At 38.0% G+C, this 25,428-nt stretch overlaps 1 long non-coding RNA gene across 1 annotated transcript in view; it reads right to left on the bottom strand.

The window, feature by feature from the left end:
- Nucleotides 1–25,428, bottom strand: part of LOC118924336 (uncharacterized) — a 60,470-nt gene that overhangs the window by 16,355 nt on the left and 18,687 nt on the right. The window contains exon 2 of the long non-coding RNA XR_008998556.1: nt 14,285–14,390. This is a non-coding gene — a long non-coding RNA (uncharacterized LOC118924336). The remainder of the gene's footprint in view (nt 1–14,284; nt 14,391–25,428) is intronic.

Below are 25,428 nucleotides of genomic sequence, written 5' to 3' on the forward strand. Positions count from 1 at the left end.
CTTCCAAACTCATTCTATGAGGTCAGCATCACTCTAATACCAAAACCAGGCAAAGACACTACCAAAAAAGAAAATATAGATCAATATCCCTGATGAACAAAGATGCAAGATTCTCAATAAAGTATTAGAAACTGAATTCAAAAATACATAAAAGGATCATCCATCACAACCAAGTGGGATTTATTCCAGTGACACAAGGATGGTATATTCATAAATCAATAAATATCACACACCACCATTAACAAAAAGGACAAAAACCATGATTATCTCAATAGATGCTGAAAAAGCATTTGACAAATTCAGCATCCATTCATGATAGAAAGTCTTTTAACTAAATGGGTATACATGTACTTATGTTAACATAATAAAGGACAAATAAATACTGACAGGAGAAATAACACCATGTATCAAAACAAAGAATTGTATACCACGTTCAGAGCAGTCAATGTGTTACACTGCATTTAAAAAATTGAAAAGGTAAAAATAAGAAAAAATAAGCTTTCAAGGTTACTAGTTTAAAATGTAAATTTCATTTCTGTCCTTGTTTAGAAACAATTAAATCTGAAGGTGGCATATATTGTGCTCAAATCAGTCAGGAACTATTGGGAAGAAAAACCAAGATTCATATTCTTATAATTCCATAAAGTATTGATGTGACCTTGGGATAGTGATTTATCCTGTATGGGTTTTATCCACCTATTTACATAATGGCAAATCTGAAGATTTTAAGTACTTTCATAACTGCTTGGTGTACATATTGGGCCATTTCATATTTGGGCTCTCTAGCAGAGATTACAACTTCCCAGTTACCTTTTTCTGTAGAAATATAAACCACGGAGGATTTTCTAGAGATGGCAGCATGAGTAGGGCGGTGGAAATCTCCTCCCAAAACCATATTATTTTGGAAAATACAGCAAATACAACTATTCCTAAAAGAGAGACCAAAAGATATAGCACACAAGAGAGGCTACAACTGCATCAGTGAGAACTCAGCATCTCATGAAAAGGGTAAGATACAAAGCTGCGACCCGGCGGGACCTGAGCAATTGTGTCACCCCAGCTCACCGGCAGGAGAAAAACAATCAGAGTGCAGAGGGATTGGAAGCACAGGACTGCTAAATAACCAGCCCTAGTACTCTGCACCAAGAGCAGATTATTAGATATTAATAATCTGGATATTAGAGAAATGGAAAAGTAAAATCTGAGATGGAGATTGTGAAGAGGTCCCCACAGCTGGCTGCCCTGGGACAAAAAAGCAGGTGCTTTAAAAGTCTTAAAGGGACAAAGGTATAACAGGTGGACAAAATTGTCCTGGCACACTCAGCCCAGTACACAGTAGGGAATTTTAAGGAACTTCAGGCACCCTAACCCCCCAGGTGGCAACACAGCTCCAAAGCTGTTCAAAGCAATAAGTAGCCTGCCGTTTGTTCCCCCCTGCCAGCACTGCAAGCAAACTAGCTGACCCACCATTGCTGCGGACCAGCACCGCCCACAGCAAGTCTTCTCCCACACTCCCATAGAGTCTTCTCCCAGTGGGCAGCTAACCAGGCCAAACCCAGAGGCTGCCCCCTGCATGCAGCTGCCCAGCACAGGCAGAGGAAGCCAGCACAATGTCTGGAAGGCATAAAAGGGCACTGCTCTCGCAGCAGAACACATGCTGCACATACGCGACCCCCAGCAGTGCCCTAGGCTATCCGAATGGCCACCACGCACACAGCAGATCAGGAAATTAACCCAGAGACTGCTCCCTGTGTGCAGATAACTGGCACAGGCAGCAGAGACCAGCAAGCAGGAAGGGACTTTGTTTCCCCAGCTGACACACGCCACTTGCTGGCAATCACTTCCATCGCCATGAAAAGGCAGAAGAACCTGGTCCAGTACAAAATCATTCAAATGCCAGAAAGAGGGGCTGGTTAGACCGATATAACCAATCTTCCTGAAAAAGAATTCAAAATAAAAGGCATAACCATGCTGATGGAGCTGCAGAGAAATATGCAAGAGCTAAAGGTTGAATTCCACATGAAGATAACAGAAATGAAACAAGCAATGGAAGGATTTAAAAGCAGAGTGGATGAGGTGCAAGAGACTGTTAATGGAATAGAAATCAGACAACAGGAATACAGAGAAGCTGAGGCAGAGAGAGATAAAAGGATCTCTAGGAATGAAAGAATATTAAGAGAACTGTGTGACCAATCAAAACGGAACAATATTTGCATTATAGGGGTACCAGAAGAAAAAGACAGAGAAAAAGGGGTAGAAAGTGTCTTTGAAGAAATAATTGATGAAAACTTCTCCAAGCTGGGGAAGGAAATAGTCTCTCAGACCATGGAAGCCCACAGATCTCCCAACACAGGGGAACCAAGGAGGACAACACCAAGACATATAATAATTAAAACGGCAAAGATCAAAGACAAGGACAGGGTGTTAAAAGTAGCCAGAGAGAAAAAAGGTCACCTACAAAGGAAAACCCATCAGGCTATCATCAGACTTCTCAACAGAAACCTTACAGGCCAGAAGAGAATGCTATGATATATTTAATGCAATGAAACAGAAGGGCTTTAAACAAAGAATACTGTATCCAGCAAGATTATCATTTAAATTTGAAGGAGGGATGAAACAATACCCAGATTAGTAAAAATTGAGGGACTTGACCTCCTACAAACCAACTCTACACTGTATTTTAAAGGGACTGCTCTAGATGAAAGTACACCTAAGGCTAAATAGATGTCACCAGAGAAAATAAAATCACAGCAAAAAAAGCAGACCAACCAAATACCAACTAAAGGCAAAAACAGAAATCAGCTATACACAAAAGCAGTCAAGGGAAACAGAAGAGTACAGAATAAAACACCTAACATATAAGAAGTGGAGGAGGAAAAAATAAGAAGGGAGAGAAACAAAGAATCATCTAACTGTGTTTATAATAGCATAAGAAGTGAGTTAAAGTTAGACGGTTAGATAGTAAAGAAGCTACCCTTGAACCTTTGGTAACCACAATCCACACACAAATCCACACACAATCCACCACAAATCCAAAGCCTGCAATGGCAATAAGCACATATCTATTGATAATCAACCTAAATGTAAATGGTCTGAATGCACCAATCAAAAGACACAGAGTAATAGAATGGATAAAAAAGCAAGACCCATCTACATGCTGCTTACAAGAGACTCACCTCAAACCCAAGCATACACAGACTAAAAGTGAAGGGATGGAAAAAGATATTTCATGCAAACAATAGGGAGAAAAAAGCAGGTGTTGCAGTACTTGTATCAGACAAAATAGACTTCAAAACAAAGAAATTCACAAGAGACAAAGAAGGACATTACATAATGATAAAGGGGTCAGTTCAACAAGAGGATATAACTATTATAAATATCTATGTACCCAACACAGGAGCACTGACATATGTGAAACAAATAGTAACAGAATTAAAGGAGGAAACAGAATAGAATGCATGCATTCTAGGAGACTTCAACACACCACTCACTCCAAAGGACAGATCCATGAGACAGAAAATAAGTAAGGACACAGAGGCACTGAACAACACACTAGAACAGATGGACCTAATAGACATCTACAGAACTCTATACCCAAAAGCAGTAGGATACACATTCTTTTCAAGTATATATGGAACATTTTTCAGAATAGACCACATACTAGGCCACAAAAAGAGCCTCAGTAAATTAAAAAGATGGAAATTCTACCAACCAACTTCTCAGATCACAAAGGTATAAAACTAGAAATAAATTGTACAAAGAAAACAAAAAAGCTCACAAACACATGGAGGCTTAACAACATGCTCCAAAATAATCAGTGGACCAATGACAAAATTAAAACAGAAATCAAGCAATATATAGAGACAATGAAAACAATAGCACAAAGCCCCAACTTCTGTGGGATGCAGCGAAGGCAGTTCTAAGAGGAAAGTACATAGCAATCCAGACCTATTTAAAGAAGGAAGACCAATCCCAAATGAATAGTCTAAAGTCACAATTATTCAAACTGGAAAAAGAAGAACAAATGAGTCCGAAAGTCAGCAGAAGGAGGGATATAATAAAGATCAGAGAAGAAATAAATAAAATTGAGAAGAACAAAACAATAGGAAAAATCAATGAAACCAAGAACTGGTTCTTTGAGAAAATAAACAAAATAGATAACCCCCTAGCCAGACATATTAAGAGAAAAAGAGAATCTATACACATAAACAGAATCAGAAATGAGAAAGGAACAATCAGGATGGACTCTACAGAAGACAAAATATTAGCAAACCAAATTTAAAAATACATCAAAAGAATTATTAGAGAATACTATGAAAATCTATATGCTAACAAACTAGATAACCTAGAAGAAATGGACAACTTTCTAGAAAAATTCCTGTACAACAACCTTCCAAGACTGACCCAGGAAGAAACAGACAATCTAAACAGACCAATTACTAGCAACAAAACTGAATAAGTAATCAAAAAACTACCCAAGAACAAAACCCCTCAGCCAAATGGATTCACTGCTGAATTTTATCAGACTTACAGAGAAGACATAATACCCATTCTCCTTAAAGTCTTCCAAAAAATAGAAGAGGAGGGAATACTTCCAAACTCACTCTATGAAGCCAGCATCACTTTAATACCAAATCAAGGCAAAGGCCCCACCAAAAAAAAGAAAATTACAGACCAGTAACCCTGATGAACATAGATGCAAAAATACTCAACAAAATATTAGCAAACCAAATTTAAAAATACATCAAGAGGATCATACACAATGATCAAGTGGGATTCATCTCAGGGATGCAAGAATGGTACAACATTCGAAAATCCATCAACATCACCCACCACATCAACAAAAAAGGACAAAAATCACATGATCATCTCCATAGATGCTGAAAAAGCATTCGACAAAATTCAGCATCCATTCATGATAAAAACTCTCAACAAAATGGGTATAGAGGGCACATACCTCAACATAATAAAGGTCATATATGACAAACCCACAGTCAACATCATACTTAACAGCAAGAAACTGAAAGCTTTTCACCTAAGATCAAGAACAAGATGGATGCCCACTCTCCCCACTTTTATTCAACATAGTACTGGAGGTCATAGCCACAGCAATCAGACAAAACAAAGAAATACAAGGCATCCAGATTGGTAAGGAAGAAGTCAAACTTTCACTATTTGAAGATGACATGATACTGTACATAAAAAACCCTAAAGAATCTACCCTAAAACTACTAGAACTAATATCTGAATTCAGCAAAGTTGCAGGACACAAAACGAATACACAGAAATCTGTTGCATTCCTGTAAACCAATGATGAACTAACAGAAAGAGAAATCAGGAAGACAATTCCATTCACAATTCCATCAAAAAGAATAAAATACCTAGGAATAAACCAAACCAAGGAAGTGAAAGACCTATACCCTGAAAACTACAAGACACTCTGAAGAGAAATTAAAGAGGACACTAACAAATGGAAATTCATGCCATGCTCTTGGGTAGGAAGAATTAATATTGTCAAAATGGCCATCCTGCCTAAAGCAATCTACAGATTCAATGCAATCCCTATCAAAATACCAATAGCATTCTTCAACGAACTGGAACAAATAGTTCTAAAATTCATATGGAACCACAAAAGACCCCAAATAGCCAAAGCAATCCTGAGAAGGAAGAATAAAGCAGGGGGCATCTCGCTTTCCAACTTCAAGCTCTACTACAAAGCCACAGTAATCAAGACAATTTGGTACTGGCACAGGAACAGAACCACAGACCAATGGAACAGAATAGAGAGTCCAGATATTAACCCAAGCATATATGGTTAATTAATATACGATAAAGGAGTCATGGATATACAATGGGGAAATGACAGCCTCTACAACAGCTGGTGTTGGCAAAACTGGACAGATCATTGTCTAACCCCATACATAAAAGTAAACTCAAAATGGATCAAAGACCTGAATGTAAATCGTGAAACCATAAAACTCTTAGAAAAAAACATAGACAAAAATCTCTTGAACATAAACAGGAGCAACTTCTTCATGGACATATCTCCCTGGGCAAGGGAAACAAAAGCAAAAATGAACAAGTGGGACTATAGCAAACTAAAATCTTCTGTACAGCAAAGGATACCATCAGCAGAACAAAAAGACATCCTAGAGTATGGGAGAATATATTCATAAATGATATATCTTATAAGGGGTTAACATTCAAATTATATAAATAGCTCACGCACCTCAACAAACAGAAAGCAAATAATCCAATTAAAAAATGGGCAGAGGATCTGAACAGACACTTCTCCAGAGAAGAAATTCAGATGGCCAACAGGCACATGAAAAGATGCTCCACATCGCTAATCATCAGGGAAACGCAAATTAAAACCACAATAAGATATCACCTTACACCAGTTAGGATGGCCACCATCCAAAAGACAAACAACAAATGTTGGCGAGGATGTGGAGAAAGGGGAACCCTCCTACACTGTTGGTGGGAACGTAAATTAGTTCATCTATTGTGGAAAGCATATGGAAGGTCCTCAAAAAACGAAAAGTAGAAACACTATTTGACCCAGCAATTTCACTCCTAGGAATTTATCCTAAGAACGCAGGAGCCCAGTTTGAAAAAGACATATGTACCCCTATGTTTACTGCAGCACTATTCACAATAGCCGAGAAATGGAAGCAACCTAAGTGTCCATCAGTAAATGAATGGATAAAGAAGATGTGGTACATATACACAATGGAATATCATTCAGCCATAAGAAGAAAACAAATCCTACATTTGCAACAACATGGACTGAGCTAGAGGGTATTATGCTCAGTGAAATAAGCCAGGCGGAGAAAGACAAGTAAGTATCAAATGATTTCACTCATATGTGGAGTATAAAAACAAAGAAATAACTGAAGGAACAAAACAGCAGCAGACTCACAGAACCCAAGAATGGACTAACAGTTACCAAAGGGAAAGGGACTGGGGATGATGGGTGGGGAGGGATAAGGGGAAAAAGGGGGCATTACGACTAGCAGACATAATGGGGGGTTGTGGGAGCATGGGAAAGGCTGTACAACATAGAGAAGAACAAGTAGTGATTCTATAGCATCTTACTACACTGATGTACAGTGACTGTAATGGGGTATGTGGCAGGGACTTGATAATGGGGGGAGTCTAGTAACCATAATGTTGCTCATGTAACTGTACATTAATGATACCAAAAAAAAAAAAAAAAAAGAAATATAAACCATGTTTTTTTTTTAATGTGGGCACCATATTTTCTGGCAGGAATAAGAAGGAAAATGTATTCAGATTTCAACTGCAACAAAGTTTTTGCTTCATTACTAAACTCTGGCTAGTGAATTAGAAATGCAAGTGTTGGTGAGACTGCCAGTGCTCCTTCAGTGGAGCTGGTTCATAGGGAAAAGGCTTGCTCTTCCCTCTTTTCTCCTTACTCTGGGCTACCTTGTTGTCCTCATGATGAAGTTCCAGAAGTCAAATGGAAACATTTGTTGACTCAGGGATAGAAACCACATGTAAGGATGATGGAGTACTGTGTTACAGAACTTCACAGAAATGCCCAACTCAGGTTTGCTCACCTCATGTAAAGTTTTCATTAATTCAGTACTAAAAAAAAATTATTTATATAGACTATTTTCTAGATACAAATCCTTTATCAGACATATGTTCTATAAATATTTTCTCCCACTATGTGACAAGACTTCATTTTGTTAATGGTGGTGTCTTTTGAAAAGGAAAACTTTTATTTTGATGAAGTCCAATTCATCATTTTTTCTTTTAAGTAATACTTCATGCTTTTTATAGCCTATTTACTAAGAGTCTGTCTAACCCAAAATACAAATACTTCCTGCTGTTTTCTTCTTTACATTTTGGTCTGTTATCCATTTTAAGTTCATTTTTGTCCATGTTGTACAGTAAAAGTGAAGGTACAGTCTACTTCACATGGATATACAATTGTTGCCACATTGATGAAAGACAGAAAACAGTCCCTACTGAATTACCCTATTGAAGCACCTCTCTTAAAAAGCAACTGACCACATATGAATCTATTTCTGGATATTATGTTCCACTGACATAATATGTCTTTCTGTATACAAACTCCACAGTCTTTATTACTACAGCTTTATGGTAAGTTCTGAAACCAGGTAGTGTAAATCCTCCAACTTTCTCCTTTTTGAAAAGTTATTTTGACTATTCTAGATTCTCTGCATTTTCATATAAATTTTAGAATTCATTTGTCGATTTCTACAAATACTCCTCACAAAAATCATTTCTGAGCTTTTGGCAATGATTTTGCTGAATCTGCAGATAATTTGGGGAAAACAGCCACATTAACAATACTGAGTCTTCCATCCAGGGAATATACATCCTGTTTATTTAGGTATCCTTCAAGTTCTCTCCACAAAATTTTGTTGTTTTCAATCTACAGGACTTAAACTTTTCTTGTTAAACTTACATGTTTCTTGTTAAACTTGTTCCTATGTTTTGGTCCTTTTGATCCTATTATGAATGGGTTTGTTCATTCTTCACATTTCATAAAAAAGTAATCACACAATGTGTGGCCTATGTGACTGTCTTCTTTCACAGTGCAATGTTTTCAAAGTTCTTTCATGCAGTAGTATGTGTCAGTACTTCATTCCTTTTTATTGCCAAGTAATAGTCCATTATAAAGATATATCATTTTCATTCATCTACTCAGTTGATAGACCTCAGTTTTCCAAGGGTTTTATGGTTATTTTAGTAATTTGCTTGAACCTAAACTATAGAATCTGTCTCCTCCATGAAGTGCAATCCTTAATCTTTGCTTAGTTTTTAAAATTCTTATTTCTGTTCTTCTGGCCTGGTTCTTTGGGGGTTACCTCTGTGTCTTCAGAGTTCAGTGGTCAGCCATGATTTGGGCAAAGGTTGTACCCAAATACCTTACACCTGATGGAGTTGTAGGTGGGCTGAAGGAGCATTTGAAGTTGTAGTCAGCTGTCAAGTTGTCTCCCTTGACTTTCGCTTTTTGCTGGGCTCTCTTGAGTATCTATTCCCTGCGTGTGCAAAGTTTAGCAGTCAGCCACAGCTGCGTGGAAGTCTGATGTCAGCACTGTCATGGCTCTCTCATTTCTGGGATCTCCCTGTTAAATTTCTGGCTAGTGGCCCCAAACCAGGACTGCAAACTTGAATTAGTAAAGCTGCAGGTTTTCCCCTATTCATGATGAACTGAGTACACCACTTTAGCCAGCAAAGCTGTGGTTTTTTACCCACATCTCCACTCCAAACTGAAGCCTATTATTTCTGGTAAAAGCCAGAAGCTGGTAAAACTGCCGTTCTCACCAACTGAGATAGGGATTGGGAGACAAAGCCCCGGGCAAGGCCACAAACTCCCACTCTTACTATCCAAAGGTCCAGCATATTTATCATCTGCATTTTTAGTTGGTTTCCAGAACCCAGAAATGAGTGCTTTTGTCAGTCTTGTCCAATTTCGTACCTGCTTTATTGAAAAAGAGAAACACCTGTTCTCTTTGCATCATCATTAATTGGAGTGATCTTGGCTACCCATTTATAATTTCTCAATTTCCCATAACATAATCTCTTATAAAAGTAAAGTACGACTGTAATTCCACTTCAAGCATCAAATATATAAATGCTCTCCAAGTCTGACATAAAATCATCATAGCTTGAATATTTTCCATTAACAGAGTGGCTCTTCCACACAGTGCCAGCAAACTAGCATTAAAGTACCCAAATAGCCAGATGTTCAGTACTTTTGAGGTTCCTAGGGGATAAACTGATTGCTTGTACTTCAGCCATGGGTCTCGACCACAAAACTCTACGATGATCCACAGATGATAGATTCTCTGGTGTTATTAACAATGCTTGACATAGGCAAAAAGCAGATTCTTGTAGATTCTACTAGTATTGTTATGTATTATAATTATTCTCAACCCAGATTTTATAATACATTCTATTTTTTCTCTAGTTATTCCAATACTGTCACAAAATCCTCAAGTCTATCTTTACTTTTAATGTTGTTACTTCATATTCATAGAATGTTTTATAAATGTTTAACGAAGTTCTTTCCCCCAGTATTTCAGTTGCTCCTCATAAAGCCTCATGTAGTGGGTAAAGCAAATGTTATCCTCATGTTATACCTGTTGGAACTGAATACAGAGGAATTAAGTGTTCCACATAACTAGTAAATCAGCTTTCACATCCAGTTATTGTGCAAACCTGCCTCAATTTCTTCCCATGCTTTGGTAACTTCCTTAAAGGTACGGAAATGAAGTTACCCACAAACGTTAGCTTTCTCACCATTTTCAGATGAGGAAAACTGGTTTAACATTTGCTTCCTTACAATTTTTAGTTATAAAAATGTGAATGCAGGCCCTGAGCAAAAAGAAATAAAGCCAAATTTTCTAACGACTGCAAAAGCAACCTTCAACATTATCAATGCCAACCTCTACACACACACCGTCTCTCTCATTCCCTCTCACTTTTCACACCATTCTGGGAAATCCTCCTAGGAGGTAAACACTCTTTCCCCACCACACACACTGATCTTGAGTGCACAAACCCAGTGGGTCATTTCAGGAGAGTATCTTGAAATCTAATACATGCATTGGGATAAAAAACTTAAAACCAAACACTTCTTTGACCCCTCCAGCCTTCACAGTTCCTCAAAAGAGGGTCTATACTCATGCTCTTCGATTAATTTCCTCCAGCTATCCTTTGAATCTGTTTCACTCAGGCTTTTGTCTACTAGGTCACTAAAACATTCTTGTCAAGGTCACTAACAACCTCCTCATTGCTGAACCCAGTGACCACTGTCAGCTCACATCTTACCTAACCCGGCCGCAGCGTTTGGTAAGACTGGTTACTCCTGCTTCCCTGAAACACTTTCTTCCCTTAGTGACTAGGATAGCCCAATTTCCACCTTACTGACCATTCTCCAGTCTTCCTTATTAAATCCATCTCAACTCCTTACCTCTAAATGTTGCAGTGGTTGCTGGCTCAGGGCCTAGATTTCTCCCCCCCCCACCCCACCCCCCCACCAACCCCTTTTTATTACTGGAACAAGTGTGGAGATCTAGCTTCTAGGCCTGGTTTTGCTGCTACGTAGGTGTGTGACCTTGAGCAAGTCACTTAATTTCCCTGTGCCTCATTTTATTAATTTTCACAGTGAAGAAAGCAAGCGAAAAGTTCTCCAAGGTAAATTCCAGCCCTACGACTCAAACTGCCATGTTTTAAAAAGTGTTAATTTCCAAATGAATGATTTTATATTTCTACAAATTGTAATGTTTATATTACCCTTGACTTACTTTATGAGTTTTTATTTTTATCCAAATATGTACAGTATGTAGTTTAGAGAGTCAAATAACAAGGCTTGTTATGAAAAACAGCAGCCCACTCAGCCCATTTGTCTCTCCTCAGAGGCATTTAAAAAAAAAACCCTTAGTCCTATCTAAACAGTTATTCCTGACATCTTACCACACTCCCTCCACGTCTTTCTACACACCTTTGCAGCCCACTCAGCCCATTTGTCTGTGCCAGACCACCTGAAAGTAGGAGGAAGATACATGACACACTTCAGTCCTAAATACACTGACCCTTGAACATTGTGGGTGCTAGGGATCTGACCCCCGCAGTCAAAAATCTGAGTATTAACCTTTGACTTCCAAACACTTAACTACTAATAGCCTACCACTGACCAGAAGTCTTATTTACCTATGACTGTCAACTAATGCATATTTTGTACGTTACATGTATTATATACTGTATCCTTACAATAAAATCTGTTGGAGAAAAGAAAATGTTTTTTCAAATCGTTGAAATCTCAAAACAATTTTCCAATATATTTATTGAAAAAAAATCCACATATAAATGGACCCACACAGTTCAAACCCACGTTGTTCAAAGGTCAACTGTACTTCAGTGTGTATCTTCCAAAAATTTCATTGCCTACATAACTACAACATCACTGCCACATCTGAGGAAACTGACACGAATTCAGTAACATCAATGGGCATCTTTTGCATGGATAATGTTACGGAGCTAGTGTCAGTTTCCTCTCCTCTTTTCTATTTACTCCCACTGCCTTGATGACTTCAACTCTTCTCAGGGCTTTAAATAACAACTAAATGCTTATGGCTTCAACTTTGCCTCTTTGGCCCTGCCCTCTCATTGAACTCCAGATTCTGTCTACTTAACCTTTCCACTTAGATTTCTAAAGAGGCATCTCAAACTTAATGTATCCAGATCTGAGCTCCTGGTGCAGTCCCAAATCCATTCCTCCCAGTCTCACAAATGGCAACTCCACTCTCCAGCTGTTCAGGCTGAAAACCGAGCCATCTTTGACACGTCTCTCTCATATCATAGCCAATTTCACAGCAACATACAACTAGAATTCCATCGCTTCTCATCTCTTCCCTTGCTTACGGGCTCAGGCGCCATCATCTCTCACCGGGTCGCTCTAGTAGCCTCAAACTGGGTCTCTCTCCTTCTGTCCTTGCAAATGTTCCCACCCTCACCCCAGAGTATTTCAATCACAGCAGCTTCAGCAGCAAGAACACATCACTTCTCTTCTCGAAACCCAACAATTCCTTTTCATCTCACCCAAAGCCAATAACCAATTACCACTGCTCACATGATGCTCCTACATTACCTTTCATCTCCTTCTCTGCCCTTCACTCATTCCACTCCAATTACCCAGCCTCCTAGGGTTCAAACAAGCCAGGCACACTCCTGCCTCAAGGTCTCTAGCATTTGTTACTCTCTCTGCATAGAACGGTCTTTCTCTAGAGAGCTACATGGCTCTTTCTCTCAACTTCTTCAAGCCTTTGCTCAAATTATCACCTGTTCAGTGAGACCTTCTTTGAAGAGCCTACATCTTCTTCAAAGCACTTACTGCCCTTAAACAGATTGTGTATTTTGATTATTTATAGTTTTTTGTCTCCCCACTAGAATGTTAATTCCATGAAGGCACAGAGTTTTATTTTGCTCCCTACTGTATCTCCAGTGCCTAGAAAACTATCTGGCACATGGTAGGTACTAAGTAAATATCTGATGAATCAACAAATCATATTCTTAAAACAATACAGATTTGTGTTGATCCCTAGAAGGTTCATGGCCAACAGAATGCTGAGTAACTGATGACTAAGAATGCTGATAGTAAATGACACTACAGACCACTTCCACCCCATTGGGAATATAATATAAGCCACAAATAATTTAAAATTTTCAAGCCAATTTTTTTAAAACAAGTGTAATTAATTTTAATGTTTTATTTAACCTATTATGTCCAAAACATTACCATTTCAACATCTGATTCACACAACACACACAAATATATTTTACAGTTTTTTCATACTAAATTTTTGAAATGTGTATTTTACGTATAGCATATCTCAGGACTAGCTTTGAATTTTTGAAAATGACAATTTCAAATGTCATAGCTAAATGTGGCCGGTGGTTACCACATTGGACAGCACAGATATAGAGACCAAAACTAAATAATCCCATTGTAGTTGGGAACATCTTGTATATGTATTGTTTTTAACTCAGCATTCCAAAACAAGGCCCTGGTACAACCTCATGGTTTCCTCATTTTTTTCAAAACAGTTTCATTAGATATACAATGCAAAGAATAATAGCTTTCATTCTGAGAAACAATTTGTATCAAGACAAATGGCTCAACTCTTTAAATTTCATTCAGATGTTTGATTAGAAAGAATGAATGTCCTTCTTTCTTAGTCTACTCAATTAAGAAACCAAAATAAATCCAGAAAGTCTATGTTCTTATCTGTATTAGCAGGGAAAAAAAATCATTATTTTCAAATAGAACTATTAAATTCTACTTCCACAAAACAAACCAGCATTTATTTCAAGTTAACCAAAATACATTTCGTGTTAAAAGACCATTTTTGTGTAGATATAGATGCATTTAAAATTTCATAATGACTGCTTTACTAGTAATATTGCATTTTCATAATATACAGTGAAATAAAGCACCAAGGAGAATGCTTTAACATTTTTAATACATGCAATTTAGGTCCTCACTATGTCTCTTAAAAAGTAAAGTATTACACACAGAAAATGTTTCCATTAACTTTTTTTTTATCAACAGGGATATCTTTCAGAATTCTTTTATAAATATTTGCTTATTGACATTAAAATACTGCTATCATTATTCAACAAAATTTGAAAAACACAATTAAAACAAATATTTTAAAACTTTAAAGTTATGAAACTTTAATTTCTTTCAGATAGTAAAACAAACACAGCAGCATCTACTTACTCAGATGTTACAGGGTCTATCATCCCCCATAAACTGGCAGGTTTGACCTTAGATCATCAGTGAGGCAGAGAAACTCCACATGGTGAAATATCCAATTCTTTTAACCCTGAAAAGCATTAATAAAATGCCTGTGTGAGAAAGAAAACTGGAGTTACAACCGAGATAGTACTCTAGTGAGTGTATCGTCTAGATAGGGAATACCTTATTTCTTTTTTTTTGCAGTGAGGGCTCAGAACAAGTTCATTCATGGCCCTGGAGCCATGGGTGACCTGAGATAGCAATACTTGGTATTACAACTGCCCTTCTGTTTTAAGAAATCTCTTTGGGGAGAAATCTAAACCAGCACAATAAAATATGCATCTTGTTCTATATATAACTTGATCACATATTTGTTAGTCTGACCCATCAACCAGGAGAATCCTCTATCTCTAACCATGTAATTTATTGCACAAAGACACTTGAAAGGGGAAAGGAGAACTTTTGAAATATGTATTTATTAACCAATGAACTGCTTTTATTAGTTTGTAGTCTAAGAAATAAAAATAATTGTACATCTACTACAGTAAAGAAGAAATAAAAGGTTCCTTTCTTTATATTATATGAACTCTTAAAACAGTATAAGCAGATTAATTATTCTTGACATATATTCATGTTTCTGGGGTAAAAAAAAATGATTCTTATTATTTTTAAATTTTCAAAAAATTGCCACAATCTTTTTCAAAGTTTCATTTTATGTCAAGTAATCTGAAATCACTGACAACTTCATCAGACTCTTGTGTATTGATACTACTTTAATCAAGAAAATGCTCTTTTATAGCTGCTGATAAACTTGGTAAGCCCAAAGTAAATTCTGCTAAGTAAAGGATATTTTCAATTCTATTTTCCAAGCCCAAATCATAAATCTTTCAGTCTAAATATTCTTACAGATACTATCTTTTTGTCTAAACTGGTGTTCTTTTTTCCTACTCTTGTACCCTTCAAATTACTCCCCACAACACACTGCAGCAAAGGTAATTTTTTCTCTAATGCAAATGTCTTCGTGTCACTTCCCACATTAAAACTTTTCAATAGCTGATAATTGCTCCTAAGGTATAACCCAAAATCTTAACATGGCCTCCAAAGCTCTGTGAGAGCCGGGCCCTTCCTACCTCTCAGGCTGCAGTGGGCACTTCTCAAGTCCTCAAAAGCACCAGGTTCTCCCATGCTCCAGGCTTCTGCATACTGTTACCTCTGCTTGGAATGCTCTTCCTCGCAGACATGGCCATCTTTGTATTTAAGAGACCTTTCAATGCCCATGCCCCCTAGTCTAAATTACACTATGGTATTCTCTCTCTCAAAAGTACTTTGCACTTTGCCTATGAAGCATTCTTCAAAACCTGTTATTTACTTATTTGTGTGTTTTTAGAAACCCTATCTCCACCAGATGGTAAAAACTTCATGAGACGGTGGAGATCATTCCTTTTCAACTCACCTCTTAATCATCCCTTAATTATCATTCTTTACCCAGGACCTACCTCAGTGCTTGGCACCTAGTGAACCTTCAATAACTATTTGTTGAACAAATGAATAAAAGTCTGAGAAGGAGAGAGTAAGGAGACAAAGGACAATCTAGTTATTTAGTCAACTTCTTATCTATGACCAACACCTCACAATCCTAAATCCAACTATATTATACATTACCAGTTTTCCCCCTCTATATAGGATGATTGTCATCAGCATATATATAGTCTGTACTTTCTCCCAACAAGAAAGAAAGAGAAGAAAAGGAATGGAGTGGGGAGGGAAGGGGAGGAGAAAGGAGGGAGAAAGGAAGAAAGAATGAGGAAGGGAAGGAGGAAGCGGGGAGGGACCTTTCTCTTGACCCCACATCCTCATCAGTTAACTCGCCATTTTTCTAATCCAGCTTTACAGGACTATTCAAAAGAGCTGACTCTATCTGCTATCTCCAATTCTTTCCTCCCATTCTCACTTGAACCCATTCCAGTCAGGCTTTTGTTTCCCCTGCTCCCCTGAAACCGCTCTTGGCAAAACCACCAGTGACTTTCATCTTGAACTATCCAACAGCCGAGTACTGAGGCAGGCACTTTCAATAAATTACCTCACTCACTTAACAAACAGTGCATCACAACCTCCCTTCAAGGCAGGTTCCACTACCCCGAGAGATGTTACCTGAATTCATTCAAGGCTATTTGGGTAAAAAAACAACAGAGGAAATTTTTACCAAATCTAATAGTCAATTTTCATCTTACTGGACTTCATCTTACTAGACCTTGTCAGTAGTATTTGACAGAGCTAATCACTCTCCTCTTCCTTTAAACGTTTTCTTTGCATGCTTTCCAGCACACCATGCTCTCCTGACTCTTTCCTCCTACCACACTGGCCATTCCTTCTTACACTTCTCATCCCAACAACTTGCTACAGTGGCCAGGGCTCTCAGTTCCCAAACTTCTTTTCTATGTACACTCCCTCCCCTTGGTCATATTAGTGGGTCTCATCACTTTATACCACTGGTAAAAGCCCAAACCTCTTCTTTGAACTCACGGCTCTTATTTTCAGCGGATGGTTTGACGTATCCTCTTGGATGTCTAATAGACGTTTGACACTTAACACTGCCCTGTGCCAGACTCCTGATGTTCATTTGTCCCCTAATAGTGATGCACCTACAGAATTTCCCATCTCAGCAAATGATAATTCAATCCTAAATCATCTGACTTTTCTTTCCTTCATACCCATCCAATCCATCAGCAAATCCTGTTAGCTCTGTCTTACAAATGTATATGCATTTTAACTTCTCCCTACTTCTACCACTACTGCTATCTGAGCCTCCCTTATCTCCACTGGATTATTCCAACAGCCTCCCAGTTGATTCTTCTTCCCTTGCCTCACTGTACACTGTTATCAAAACAAAAGGCAAGAGTCACATTGATTTAAAATAAATAAATAAATAAATAAAACCATGCCATTTCTCTGCCCAAAACCCAGCCATTTTTTCCTTCTCATTCAGAGTAAAAGTCACCATAATGGCCTAAAAGGTCTGTAACAGGCCCTGGACAACATCTCTTGCTTCATCTACTATCACTCTCTGCCTTGTTCACCCCACCTTGTCCCACTGCCCTCTTGGCTGCTCCCCAAGGATTTGTGCACACTCATGCCAGGGTCTTTGCACTTGCTGCTCCGTCTCTACAGAATGTTTCTTCACAGCATTTGCACAGCACTCTTCCTCATCTACTTCAGACTTTTTCTCAACTGTCAACCCATCAGGTGGCCTTTCCTGGCTGCTCTACTTCATGTCACCTTACCTATTGATACCTCTATTGCATGTAACTCATTACCAGCATTATACGTTCTATTCCACTTATCCTGATTTACCTCTTTTTTAATATTCATTTATTCATTCATTCGTATCACCCCCATTGGGTACCTCCCTCTCCCCTTTTCTTCCCTCTATGAAATTTAAGCCTCTTAAGGGAAGAAATTTTTGTTTTGTTCAATATTCTATCTCTTCAGTGACAATAAAATGCCTGGTCCATGATATATTTTTATTGAATAAATAAATGTTTGAAAATAACATCACAGGTAGACAATTTAACTCAATGTCCAGACCCTAGTGTTCGTAAAAGAAAGCTCTTGGGAGAGCATGGACTAGGCAGTTACGATCAAATTTTGCACAGCAACTTGCACACACACTCTTAATGTAATTTCATCATTGATGATCATTATCTCCCACTGACATCTTAGTTTTCCTGTATTATATGTCACTAACTTTCAAGACTTAGATAGATCATAAAAAATATGACATTTTGGTCTCAATTATCAATACCAAACACCCTCAACTTGTACTCCAACTACCCAACTGCTTCATCATTTGAGGAGGGATATGTTTATTAATACTTTGCCTGTGAGCACTGCCTTGACAAGAGCTACTCTGGAGCTCTCATTATTATACAATTTGCTGCACTCTCTGTAGGGAGACCTTATGACTACACAGACACTTAAACTGGTCAGTGGGTAGTAGAGTAACTGGTGGTCTAGTTGTGGCTGTTTCCGTTTTACAAATTCTTCTTTAAATGTCTCAGATATATTTATTACTTGCTTTAACTCTCCCAAAGGCATTTCTCAGCATAGAGGCAAACATTTTCAAGGTTCTTTTTGTGAGTAAGCCTGTCTTTCAAGAGTTCCGTAACTCTTACCAGCTGCATCAGCCTACACACATTTCTATCTCTAATCCCTGGACTCTAAGCCTCCACCTGGTTCTTAGTGAATCCTATATAAGAACATTTTATCAACACAATATCCTTATGTGCTGAACTAAACGGCACAGATAAAACTGGAGCAAGTTGGATTCTGATACAATTTCTCTACTCTTGAATACTGTTAAACCTTATCTCATTTCACCAGGAAATTCATTTGCATTTTTTCCTAAATTGTCATTAACCCATACTTTAATAATCAACTATATATTTTCAACATGTTATTTGAAAAAACATGTTGTTTTTCATTAGTGTCAAAATCAGAATAGATTCCAACATGCCTAAAAATGTCTACATAAAAAGAGTATAAAAATGGTAGAACTGGATGTATGGCCATCTTCAAGAAAATAAGAGGATGGAGAAGATTTACTAAGTACGTACTATAAGCCAGGCATTTTATCTGTAATTCTTATAATAGCCTTGTATGGTATGTATACATCACCAGACTTCAAAACCCCCTAAGCTGCCTCCCTAAATTTGAGTACCCATGTGTTGGCTAGGTGTAACTCAGTCTTAAGAAGCAGAAGTTATTGGTCAGTTTTTGCCAAAATGAGCAGCTAATAATTAACACCTATGTTGAAACTATTGTATCTGGTAAACATGTAAAAATCTACCTTAAACCTATAGGACAGGCTAAAGTGTTTTTAAATGTCTCAGGTAAATAGGCCCATGGGATACAAGCATTCTTAAAAGCAATTGCACTATGATGACTCTACTTAAGGTTTTTCATGGGGAAGATGGATGGTTTGTTACATGTGGCTCTCACACATTTCAGGCAAAAGCTGCTTCTTCCATGTCGCCTAGGTTGTGAAGTCTTAAATTATGTTCTAGAATGACTGCAAGCTCCTTGGGAAAAAAAAGATTCCATTGCTGTTCTTTGCTCTGAAGTGAACCAGTCTTCAGAGTGGGTAATATAGTCCCAGCTCTTAAAATTCCATGAAAATGTTGTTTGTGTCTTTCAAAGTTTAAAAGCTTCATATTAATCTACAAAATAAAGTACCTCCACTGCAGGCATTTGTTTGAGGACTTGAAGATGAACAGAATAAAATCAGCACCTGTACAAAAACCACACATCTGTAACATTTTGGAGAGAAAAACAATCTAATAGTCCTATTGACAGTTGTGGCCTTCTAAGCTTGTTTCTTTAACAGTTTCAAAACAGCACAGGTGCTGCGTTCTATGTTCCCAGGGCTCCTGCACACACTCCCCAGCCCGAGCCTGCATACGTACCTCCTAAGCCATGGTTTTCTATCCACTTTGTAGATTCTGCTTTCTGGAGAACCTAATCCATGTGAACTGAACTCCTGATCTTTTACATAACTGTGGTTGAAGATATTTTTCACTAGTTTCTTTAAACAAAGATTCACGTGATAAATTTCTGCTCAAGTTTAGTTCCAGGAAATGTTTGGTTTCTGCAGATGTTTATATGCTTCCGGTTCTCAGTGCACGAAAACTATGTAATTCTGTGCTTCTTTTCCTCACTTGAGCAAGTAGAAAACATAAAATCGGATACATTGCCCACATCTGCCTGACATGGTCATGTGGGAATACTTAATCCTTCAACTTCTTTTAGGTAGGTGAGACTGGTTTTATTTTTTATAAAGTTACTTTATCTTCCGGCCTGAAACATGTAAGCTGCTTTAAGTGTTTTCAGAAGCAGGAAAGCTGCAAAATGTGAAAGACATATATAATGTTGACCTGCCTATTAAGTTCCAGAATAAAATGGAAAAGGGAGAAAAGCACAGTGGTGCTTTTATGCTGAGAAGGTATAAATGTTCAGAACTAAATTCTCTTTTATCCAGAAGATAGAAGAAGATTCTACAAAGAAACAAAACAGTACGCTTCTACTCTCTTTAAACCGAGTTCACCAGTTTGAATACTCAAATATGCTGTTGGCTCAATTTCCCTCACAATACTTAAAAGCCTGAAATTTTTACAAACTACTTTAGTAAGAGAGTTCTTCAAATATTATTTTGAAAATTAAACATGTTTTAGAAAAGTGAATTAAACTGGTTTTATGATAGGTGCAGATTCTAAGTCACTTCATTTGGAAAGCAGTCCATATTACATGTGTGGGATTTGTAATCATAACCAGCCAAGAACTGTTTTTAGCTCCTATACTCAATACTCCTTGTCAAGTGACTAAAGTAGTAAGTAATGAAAGTACCAATCAAAATCTTGGAGAGAGAGAGCCTATTATAATGGAGGCATTATAATAAAATTGTATTTTATAAATATAAAATTTCAGACAAGAAAAAAAGAAAGCATGCAGTTACATAGGCCAGAAGGTTACTTAAATTAAGCAATCAATTGGCCCTACACTATCTGGCTGATAAAGTAAAAGAGAAAAACAATCAATTACAAATTCACATTGGCCATGATGGAATGGTAAGTGGCAGGAGAAAAAGAATTAGTCCTACCTCATATGCAAATCTGAGAAATATTTCTCTAGCAAATTATTATATTAATAATATACTGGGGTCCTCAACACTGTCTCTGATAAGAGACCTCAACTGATTCATCTAGCAGTTTCTTACACTATATAACATATACAGTAAAAATATAAAGCTCTAATAATCTGGAGAAAATAAAATAAAACCTAGCAAGTCTAAAAGAACTCTCTGTGATGGTGAAAATGTTTTATGTCTGTATTGTCCAATATAGTAGCCACTAGCCACATGTGGCTACTGAGAACCTGAAATGAGGCTAGTGCAACCAAGAAACTGAATTTTTAATTATATTTCATTTTTAACTTTAATAGTCTTATTACTTATCTACCCATTGGACCACACAGGTCTAAAACATTATTATTAAACATTTTTTTAGTAACAGAACCATTTTTGGGCTGGCAAACATGTATGGAATCTAACACAAGAAAATAAAGGTGCTATATTGTATATATTCTTATAAGTTGAGATTTATAGTGTTTATTTACAGTCAATGAGAATAGGTTTTTTTTAGGTAAAAATTAAAAACTGAGGGTTACACAGTGAAAGTTATAAACCTAAATCAACCCCAGTAAACACTTTCTGCATTGTGTTTGGATACACTATGGAGCACCCATGTGGAACTTCTAACTACACTCTGAGCTACCTAATTACCAAAGGCACACACACAGCAAACTATTCACAAAGCATGAGCAGAAAACACAGCGTGCCTGCAGGGCAATTTCAGGTGTTTCTCTTCGTGAGAGGAGTCCTCCCAGAAGTCCACACAGCCATCAAGGAGCTATTCTCCTTGGCATTCAAACAAATGCCAAAGGTCAAATCCAAGAATATGAAGAATCACAGGGAGGTGCAGAATTATGTAGGCTTAGAAGCCTCATGCCCCAAGTAGAAACCAGTATCTCATGTGATGGCCCCAGCCACATGCTTCCAGAAAGGGCTCCCCATCTCTGAAAAGTGCTCCTGGGGAAGCTCAAAGCTTCTGCTTCAACCAAGAATATACAATTCATGTATAGTTCCTCCCAGTCCAGATATATTTTTTCCCAAATAAAGGTCACTTTTAACATAAGCAATGTTGATTAGTAACATGGTTGACATTCCACTTTTATCAGGATTCAGAGGACGAGTAGAAAGTTTGTCAAAGGTCAGATTTGTCCTTAAAGACTAAGAAATGATTTTGTTATTCTTTGACCACATTCATGATTCAAAAAAAAAATCCTAGCATTTCAAGAATAGAAAAGATCTCTCTTAACTTCATCAAATACCTACAACAAAATCATACTTAATGATTAAATAATAAAAGTATTTCATTTAAAAGCCAGGAAATGAGACAAGATGACTACAATCATCACTTCTATAATGTAGAGGTCCTAGTTAACGTAATTTTAAAAATGAGATAAAAATCTAAAAGTGACAAACTGTCCCTATCTCCATGTGATAATTGTTTATATTGAGAATTATAAAGGAAAGCCATTAAAACTAATAAAAAATTTCATCAATGTTGCTGGAGTGGGCCGATTCAAGATGGCGGCATGAGAGGTGAGATGGAGAACTCTTCCCAAAACCACAAATAGTACAAAAATATAGTTCATTAATACAACTAACCCTAAAACAGCAACAAGAAAGAAGGCTGAACCAGACTGCATACAGACCTCAGGAACAGAGCGGACGTCACGAAACAGGGTAACGTACGAAAGCCTTAATCCCGTGGGACCGGAGCCCTTCCCCCACCCCAGCTCACCGGCAGGAGGAAGAGAAACAGAGCGGGGGAGGGGTGGAAGCCTAGAACCGCTGAACACCCAGCCCTGGAGGTCTGCTTTGGCAGCAGAAACTTAACATTTTGCGGTGCTCTGGACGTTGGGGAGCTCGGACAGGCGGAGTGCTTGAGAGAGATTCCTGCCGTTTGTGGAGGAGGAGATCCACACACCGCCAATCCGGAAGAAGGGAAAGGCAGGCTGTCTGAGAGGCTTCCCATTAGCGGCTGAAGGGGCAGGGTTTGCACGGGGCTTGCTGCACTGGGGGAGGGGAGAACTGGACAAGGTTGTCGGGGCCACTCTGCCCAGCTGGTTGGGAACTTTGAGGAGCTTCAGACGCCCCATCCCCCTGGCTGCCTACTCAGCTTCAAGGCCCCACTGTGACTCGCAGCCTGCTGTGCCTTGCTCCTGGCCTGCCAGCACCGGTTTGCAAACCTGCCATCACTGTGCTGGCGTCAGGCCAGAGGGAGGCCCCGCCTACAACAGCTACAGACGCCAAGCACAGAGGCTTACACCTATGTGCTCGGCCCACTAGCTCTGATACTAGAGACACTACAGCCAGGAATCAGGAAACATATCTTTCCTCCCCACAGGCACCAGCTCCGCTCCCCTACAACCCCCAACCTCACTCTAGGGGCTGAGCAGCTCCAGAGACTGGAACTTCTGGGCACTAGTGGGCACCACACAGAAATATGGAACGTCAAAAGAACAACGTCCAGACCAAAATCTCACAAACCCCAGAAAAAAAGGTCAAATGAAACTGAACTCACCAATCTGCCTGAAAGAGTTCAAAATAAAAATCATAAACGTGCTTATGGAGGTACAGAAAAATATTCAAGAACTCAGGAACGAATTCAAGTCAGAGATTCAATCATTAAGAAATTCCATATCTGAAATGAAACATACAATGGAGGGATTTGAAAGCAGATTAGATGCAATAGAAGAGACAATAAATGGAATAGAAATTAGAGAAGAGGAATACAAAGAAGCTGAGGCACAGAGAGAAAAAAGAATCTCTAAGAATGAAAGAATATTGAGAGAACTGTGTGACCAATCCAAACGAAACAATATTCATATTATTATAGGGGTACCAGAAGAAGAGAGAGAAAAAGGGATAGAAAGTGTCATTGAGGAGGTAATTGCTGAAAACTTCCCCAATATGGGGAAGGAGATAGTCTCTCAAGCCATGGAGGTGCACAGATCTCCCAACACAAGGGACCCAAGGAAGACAACATCAAGACATATAATAATTAAAATGGCAAAGATAAAGGATAAAGACAGACTTTTAAAAGCAGCTAGAGAGAGAAAAAAGATCACATACAAAGGAATACCCATCAGGCTATCATCAGACTTCTCAACAGAAACCTTACAGGCCAGAAGGGAGTGGCATGATATATATTTAGTGCAGGGAAGCAGAAGGGCCTTGAACCAAGAATACTATACCCAGCAAGGTTATCATTTAAATTCAGAGGGATTAAACAATTTTCAAATAAGAAAAAGGTGAGAGAATTTACCTCCCACAAACCATATCTACAGTGCATTTTGGAGGGACTCCTATAGGTGGAAGTATTCCTAAGGCTAAATAGATGTCACCCAAGGGGTAGAAAAAGAGTACAGAATATGATTCGTAACATACAAAGAATGGAGGAGGAAGAAAAAGGAGGGAAAAAAACCCTTTAGATTGTTTTAATAGCACACGAAGTGAGGTAAATTAGACTGTTAGATAGTAAGGGAATTACCCTTGAACCTTTGGTAACCACAAATCTAAAGCCTGCAATGGCAATAAGTACATACCTATCAATAATCACCCTAAATGTAAATGGTCTGAATGCACCAATCAAAAGACATAGAGTCACTTAATGGATAAAAAAAACAAGACCCATCTATATGCTGCCTACAAAAGACTCACTTCAAACCCAAAGAACATACACAGACTGAAAGTAAAGAGATGGAAAAAAATATTTCATGCAAATAACAGGGAGAAAAAAGCAGGAGTTACAGTACTTGGATCAGACAAAATAGACTTCAAAACAAAGAAAGTAACAAGAGACAAAGAAGGCCATTACATAATGATAAAGGGGTCAGTCCAACAAGAGGATATAACTATTATAAATATTTATGCACCCAACACAGGATCACCTACATATGTGAAACAAATACTAGCAGAATTAAAGGGGGAAATAGAATGCAATGCATTCATTTTAGGAGACTTCAACACTCCACTCACTCCAAAGGACAGATCAACCAGACAGAAAATAAGTAAAGAGAGAGAGGCACTGAACAATGTATTAGAACAGATGGACCTAACAGACATCTACAGAACGCTCCATCCAAAAGCAACAGGATACATATTCTTCTCAAGTGCACATGGAACATTTTCAGGAATAGATCATATACTAGACCACAAAAAGAACCTCAGTAAATTCAATGTTGCTGGAGTAAAGACCAATATACAAAGATTAATTACTGTAAGTCAAAAAAATCACTTTGTAATTATAATAGGAAAAGCTACCATTTAAAATAGAACCACTAAGCTATAAGCTTTCTAATAATCTAACAAAAAAACTTCAAGAGCTTTATAGAAAAAATTACAGAGTGGAGTAAATGAAAAAATATTCCATTTGTGGTTGGAAGACCTAATAAATATTCCTAAGTTGAATTGGAATCCAATATGATTCAAATAAAACTTTCAGAGG

This window comes from Manis pentadactyla, chromosome 7 (genome assembly GCF_030020395.1).
Source record: "Manis pentadactyla isolate mManPen7 chromosome 7, mManPen7.hap1, whole genome shotgun sequence".
Classification (NCBI taxonomy): Eukaryota; Metazoa; Chordata; class Mammalia; order Pholidota; family Manidae; genus Manis; species Manis pentadactyla.